We start from the raw sequence: 7,006 nt of genomic DNA on the forward strand, positions 1-7,006 counted from the left end.
TAGATATACCAGCGGCCGACAAGTTTAAAGAAGCGGTCCTGCTACTCTTGAGAGTAATTTAGACCGCTGCGCACCCCCCCCCACCCCCCTCTGCGTATTTTACCCCAACTGAGGGGTGTTACCATGGTCAAGATAAATGAAAAATTCTAGATTTCTGGCGGCTTGTATCGGTACTGCAGTGATATGATCTGGACATGGTGGGGTAACAGCGCGGTTTCATAGTAAAGATATCATGAGAGATATGCAATCCAGTTAAAATTGCATGCAAAACACAGTTCTAAACGACCAATTGGTATTTCAAATGCTGATTAAAGTCTATACGGATCAGGTACGGTGTGTCAGAGTTCAGGTATCTGTTTGTTTTGGCTTTAGGATATATAATCCAGTTTGTTATATATAATAAATTTCCGCGTCACTCTGCCAGAAACCTGGGCCCTGTGTAGTGGCAGCCAGTCTCTGAACTCACAGTCACGAGTTGTAGGGTGTCTTGGGACCAATCTTTCCACGGTGCACCGTCATGGTTTCTGCGTTTCGTAGAATTAATAATACTGACAGGAAATGACTTGAACCAAAGACAAAACCCGCACCATGCAGTACGTGGCACATACATGTAAGTGAAGGAAATGGCCGGAGTAAGAAGTCTTTTCTGCGTTGTCCTGGGTTTTCTGTGCGTCTTGGGGAGTCGTGGGCAGACAGGTAGGATGTTACTTTTGTCTGGTGGTAGAATGAAATGTAGTTATAACGTTACTGTTTTTGCTCGTTTGTTTGAACCATTCTTTATTCAACAAAGGCTATAAGAATCATTACGCTATGAGCCAGAGAAAACCTGTCATTGGTATACATTCAAGTCAGAACTTCATTTCCCTTCTCAACAAAGTAAGTCTTTGATTATTTAGGAATGAGCGAAGACCTTTAGTGTACACACATACCCACAGGGTGAAGTACTAGGTCACGTACAACGAAATAATAGTATAATAGATAACGTTGTAGTATACAGAAACAAAAAAAAAACTACATGTGAGCGAATTCGACTTCTCGCTTCACCAAGGCTAAGTTTTTGGGTCCATTTGTCTGTGTACATGTATGTGTGAACACAGGTGACACATTGAGTTAGGATCATGTTACTGTCGTCAGGTGGTAGAATGGAAAGTTCGTGGTGGTTTTATTTTCGAAGTTCCAGCGTGAATAGTAGTGCCTGGTAACCTGAGTCTGTCGTGGGCTTGCCAGGCATGTTGGCGAGATCGCGCGTGTTGGTTTTCAAATATCGTACTGTATTCGACCGATTGTACAAATCTTCTTAGCAGAGGCTATTGACAGGCTGTGTCTGTTCATTAGACTTTTTCTCACTACTGACAGGATGTTTGGCAAGGTGATCACTCAACCGACTAACTTAGCTAATGTCGTGTCCGGATGTCTATCAGTACTTCCAATAGACATCAGATTCAAGTACGATAGGATACATACCTGAGGGCTGTCTCTGTTGCATTCCAAAACGTGTTATTCCAAATCATGATTTGGAATGGACCACGTTTTGGAATGCAGCAGGCATTCCACATGTTGTATTCCAAATCATATGGCCCAGCTGGATCACGATTTGGAATGTTCTAAAACGTGACCGGCCATGCTGTCAATCACAAATGATTGACAGGAGTGGTGATTAATTATTCATTCCGAAGTTTCCATATTTGGTCCGTTGGCTGCCTGTATACAGATACTGTGTTAAATCACGTCGTGTTTACTAGTACTTGTCTGAACATGTCGTCGAACTTAGCGTGCCAAAGGTATTAGTACGTTCGAGCTGTATGGGGAAAATGACGTCAATGAACAGTACGATAATGTTCTTGGTATGATGTTTCATAGTCTGGTTCTGGTCTGAGTTTATCTTCATCAGTGTGCGGTCCTAAATGGTCGGACGCTCGCGCATCCGTTTCTCATTTATATAATATTTTCCCGCTAATAGAATCACGTGATAGTTGTTTATACATAGAAGAGAGAACGTAATTTATAGCAAGGAGCTTTCATTTCTAGTTAAAACTTTTGATATTTAAGTGAAGTTTGTAAATATTTAGCATTACTTTGTGTCATTGAATTACGCAAATAAGCCTAATTTTGTAAGAATGTGGTCTCCACGGCCCATATGGGATATCTAGCCACGATATGGAATATTCCGAAACGTGCTCCAGACATGTTTTGGAATATTCCATTTCATGTCCTTTCTCTAGGCACGTTATGGAATATTCCGAAACATGTTTCAGACACGAAATGGAATATTCCAAAACGTGCTTCAGACATGTGGGCTTGGGAAAGGGCTTCGACAACAACAGTTTGTGTGGAGTTGTTGAGTTTGAACATTTGTTGATGAATTTTTAGATTGTGAAAGGGATGGACGCCACAGTTGCGTGTGAGCCATGCTTCGGTTACCGCCAGTACACGGCCGAAGCATAGTTGTGTGTGGTGTCCGACGGGCATGCCGTGACTAACACCGAGGAGGTTTAGAAGGTCAAAATATAGAGGCCGACAGCATGGGCAAAAGCTACCAATTTGAAACTTTGGGAAATATTTGACGTTAATCATGATTTAGATAGTTGACACAGGTATTCTAAAACGCGCGTGTGACATTTTGAGACTCCCATTTCATCATTAAAGTTTACACGTCTGACAGCCTGTAGCTATAATGGAACGCTAAGCGTTACAAAACATGCCCAGACACGTATCATTTAGCCACGCCCTCAGAAGTTCGAAGCTCCGCCCCCTAAGTACGAGGCTCCGCCCCCAGACACGTGATTACGAAAAGTCATGCTTTCGAATGCATCACGTTTTGGAATGCAACAGGCATTCCACATCGTGTTATTCCAAATCATGTTTTGGAATGGACCACGTTTTGGAATGCAGGTGCATTCTATTCCAAATCATGATTTGGAATGGACCACGTTTTGGAATGCAACAGTCTCTATCTTTATTGTCGCGCGCCTACGTAACGTTATACCTCGACTAGTTAAATAACGTAAAAAAACTAATCCGTCACGCACGATCACAAACGTCCGTCTGCGTTACCACCGATATGTTGGCTCTTTGTGTACTAAATTTCGTTGTAATACAATAAGCCTATTCGCCATTACCGGCGCGAAATGCATGATGGGTAATATCCGCCATTTTGAGAGATAAACAAAACCGCGTCGCCCCGCGACACAGCGAGCGCGGGTGTCGAATCCCGCTACGTAGCTAAAAAAATGAGTTTACCCGGGCCGTAAGTGGAGATTTTATATCTTATTGGACGGCAAAGATGACAGACGTTTCTTGGTTGAGGTTAGACTGCCGGTAACTGCCGGTTTTCAAGGCGTTTCCGCGAGTCACGTCCAGGGGGAAAAGCCTACAACTTCAAGGCGCATACAACTTCGTATGCTTAAAAGAATCACGACGCGGTTGCCGAATTCGCCGAAGACAGCAGCAGGTTCAGTTGTGAATGTCAAGAATTATAGTCAAGAATAAAAAAACTCACCTATTCTCGGCCCGGTGGGCTTCACGGAAGGGTAGTTCGTCGAACCGAAGGACGACGTCAAAGGATGCCCCTCCCCCCGCACTTAAAAGTCGGCCCAGCACTGATCATGAGTTAGCGAGCCGGCCCTGTGCCTCCCATACTACGTAAACGGCTGTCGGGCGACTATGATGAGGAGAAAACATACTCCTACTTCGACTTTGAATGGGTAAGCGAAGTCCCTTACCACCATATTACCCCAACTGCAGACAGAAATTGCTTCCTCAAACGACTAGGCACATCTTACCTCCTTAGTCCACACCGTCTTGGCCGCGGAGACGAACTTGTCCACAGACCCAGGATACAGAACCCAAGACATAACAGTAGTATTCAAGCAACCATGGCATTAATTTTCTTTGAAGAACCTTGTGTTTAGTAAAGGATTGTTGCATGTTGCCAGTACTACTTGTGTTAGTGTACAGGTCTTTCTCAACATATATGGCGGGCATTGTATATTTAATATTATATTTCCTATGCACCATTCATTAAGTGCTGTCCACATATAGAGAGATATGGGAATAAGAAAAATATCAAAATGGTGCTTGTTTTGTTTTCTTTATAGTATATACATGTATGTAACAGTACAATCAGTGTCCAGGGAAATAGTAATTGAAAGGTTATCTGAGTTGGTAAGTTACATATTTTATTAAAAAAAACTGTTCTCCAACTCAAGAAATTTGAGTTTTCAACTATATCTGTCTTCATCAACTATCTGAGCCAAGTGCTGTGGCATTATATTTTCTACATCACTTTGATTGCAGAGCTGTTTGTGTGTTAACACAGTAAGTTTATGTTTAACGGTGCTTGTATGTTTTCTATCACAGTGTGAATGTTTACAGTAATCTAGTAATCGCCATCGTACAACCTATGCTGTCTAGCAAATATTATTTAGTATTTAGACAATAAACCGGATAGTGAATGTGAGTGAGTATGTAGTACTGTCGATGCAGTTAACTGACTTGTTTTTCTGTGTTTGGTCAGAAAAACAACAAGAGAGTAGTTACAAATTAAATATTCCACTTTCAAGATCCAAACGCAGGGGTCAGGTGTTTGGTGTAAGTAGTGTAAATGACTGGAGTTCTCTACATACACCTGATCTTATGGTCAACAGTCAGTGGAAAAGATCTTAACTTAAGTACTAGTACTTAGACCATCACTGGGAGCACCTGTGGTGCAGGCACGAAGGAGTCAACTACACCAGTTCACCACAGCTTTCTCAACTGCATGCGGAAAACGGTATCTTAAGTGGTAAATATAATGTTAATGACTTGACATCATGTTCAAATATATTATTTTCCACTAATTCAAGTTAATAAGTGAAAAGATAATCACATTGAATCTATTTACAGCAGACCCTTGTTAGACTAAAAGTCTGTACCAGTTTAGCAGTATTACTGCACAGAACTATCAAAATTCAGTACATAAAATATCTGTCATGATTACAATTTGCAGCACTGTTTATGTGCGGGTTACAATATACTTTCATGAAACCATTTCAGAACCTAAGTGTACTTGTATTTTTAGTATATTCCATCTGGGTTTGGCTTCAAGCTTGTTCATAAGTTTATTCCCTCTTCTCCTAGCATGAGGTTTTTTTCTTCTCATAGGAAAATGGTCCACTTTTTGTACCATGTATTTGGCATGTCTCTTCCATTTTTCTAGATGGTAAGTTGAATTGCTGCAATTCACTACTGCACACAGCTTCATGTTGAGGTCGGGAAAGTAACACTGTAAAAAGAAGAAGAGAGAAAAATTGAACCAAAAGTTGATGGATTTACGTTCAAAACATCAAGTCTTGAATGCACTAATGCAATGGCATTTGCATGCACAAAACCCCCATGGCCCTATGCATCCCGCTACGAAAACCACACTAAATATTTATAAACATATAGATGTCATCACTGCTTGTACTATTCCTAAATCATTATTTTAATCGGTAATAATGTCGTGGTGAGACGGTGAGGATTGTGGTTAGAAAGCTCTATGTGCTTGGGGTGACACAAGAACACGTAGTGTATCGGTCTTCTGAAGACAAAGCTCATGCAGTTTATTTACAATTTTTACCGACTAAAACTGAAAAATTCCACCATTATCTTACACAAATAACCACTCTTACACGAAAAAAAGGTATTCCAAAACTCGTTTTATCGAGATTGGACCGGAAAATTGAGCGGAAAACGTGAAGACGGAAGGCGTGCAGGATGGGGGAGGGGGGCATGCATAAGTAATTAGGCGCTAGCGCTAGCTTGGATACCGTCAAAAAACGTACCGTAAATCCACTTGAAGATAAAGATATCGCGATATTTAAGGCAAGATAGGTCCAAAACATCGTTGGAACTCAGCCCAAGGCGGGCCACCACCGGTAACGCCGTGTGTAAGCTGGAAATCGAGACATACGCTGGCGCTGGGGACGATTGCGGCCGCGGGTTTGTTTATCTCCAATTCTGCGTCGCTAAGTAAACTCCGCGCAGGCGCACTAGTAATGGCGAATAGGCTTATTCATGGTTTTTACGTTTAGAAAATAAACCCAAGTCACGCATGTACCCATCGGGAGAGCCAAAGTTCACCCGTGTCACGGCGGTCTGTCACTACGGCATTCTTTCCCATTGCTGGGGGCGTTCGATAAAGTATCGGGTTACAAGACCCAATTTTGGGCTAACCGTAAAACATTTGAAAATAAACAAACTAGTATCGAAGGGAAAATTTCGTTGAAATAAAATAAAATTATTGTCTTCACATACATTCAATGGTGATTTTTTGCGCTAAATGGATGATTTTTTCGTACTTCGTTAAAAAAGTCGATAATTGTCGGGATTTCGCAGCGTCATATTTTAGCCAATAACCGAGCAAACCTGGCTACACATATTACGCAAGATCACTGATTTTTATGTTTTTCGACGACTACGAATAAGACTAAAAATCGTGCTTTTGGGATTTTTCAATTTCTGACTATAAGTATAGTTTTTGTTGACAAATAGGTGAAAAAATCGAATTTTTTGGCTTTTTTCGCACTCAATTACCCATAATTTAAAATCAAACGCATTTTTCAAAAATCCCAAAAGCACGATTTTCGGGACAACCGTGACAGTCATTTTGAGCCGTAAATGGGGTATGTTTGACTCTCCACGCTTCCAGGTTTGAACGAGTTTTGCAGACATGTCATATCTCCCAAAAGTGTGCACCGTGTTATTCATAAAGGCGTAAAGAATCATTACAGTATTCAAGGTCACCCAAGGATACGACAGTAGCTTCGCTACATGTTACATATCCACAAAAAATGATAGCGGACATGTACTGTCCTGGAAACTGTTCGTATCTATAGAAAAGTGTTGTTTTTTATTTGTTGCGAGTCACTCAGGCAGAAGGGCTTGTTTTGCCGCTTTATTGTAAATGACCGCAGGTGACCCCGAAATGGAACGTGGGTTCGATTCGAATTGCCCAGATCGAACACGATCGAACACTGTTCGGATT

At 41.4% G+C, this 7,006-nt stretch overlaps 1 long non-coding RNA gene across 1 annotated transcript; it reads right to left on the reverse strand.

Annotated features, from left to right (window-relative positions):
* Positions 1–4,284: 4,284 nt before the first annotated feature.
* LOC109483474 lies at positions 4,285–5,194 on the reverse strand. Its single transcript, XR_002141013.1, has 2 exons — positions 5,165–5,194; positions 4,285–4,755 (listed from the first exon to the last, which is right to left on the reverse strand). It is a non-coding gene; the product is annotated as an uncharacterized LOC109483474 (long non-coding RNA).
* Positions 5,195–7,006: the final 1,812 nt, after the last annotated feature.

This window comes from Branchiostoma belcheri, unplaced genomic scaffold (assembly GCF_001625305.1).
Source record: "Branchiostoma belcheri isolate BF01 breed outbred unplaced genomic scaffold, Haploidv18h27 scaffold644, whole genome shotgun sequence".
In the NCBI taxonomy this organism is placed as follows: Eukaryota; Metazoa; Chordata; class Leptocardii; order Amphioxiformes; family Branchiostomatidae; genus Branchiostoma; species Branchiostoma belcheri.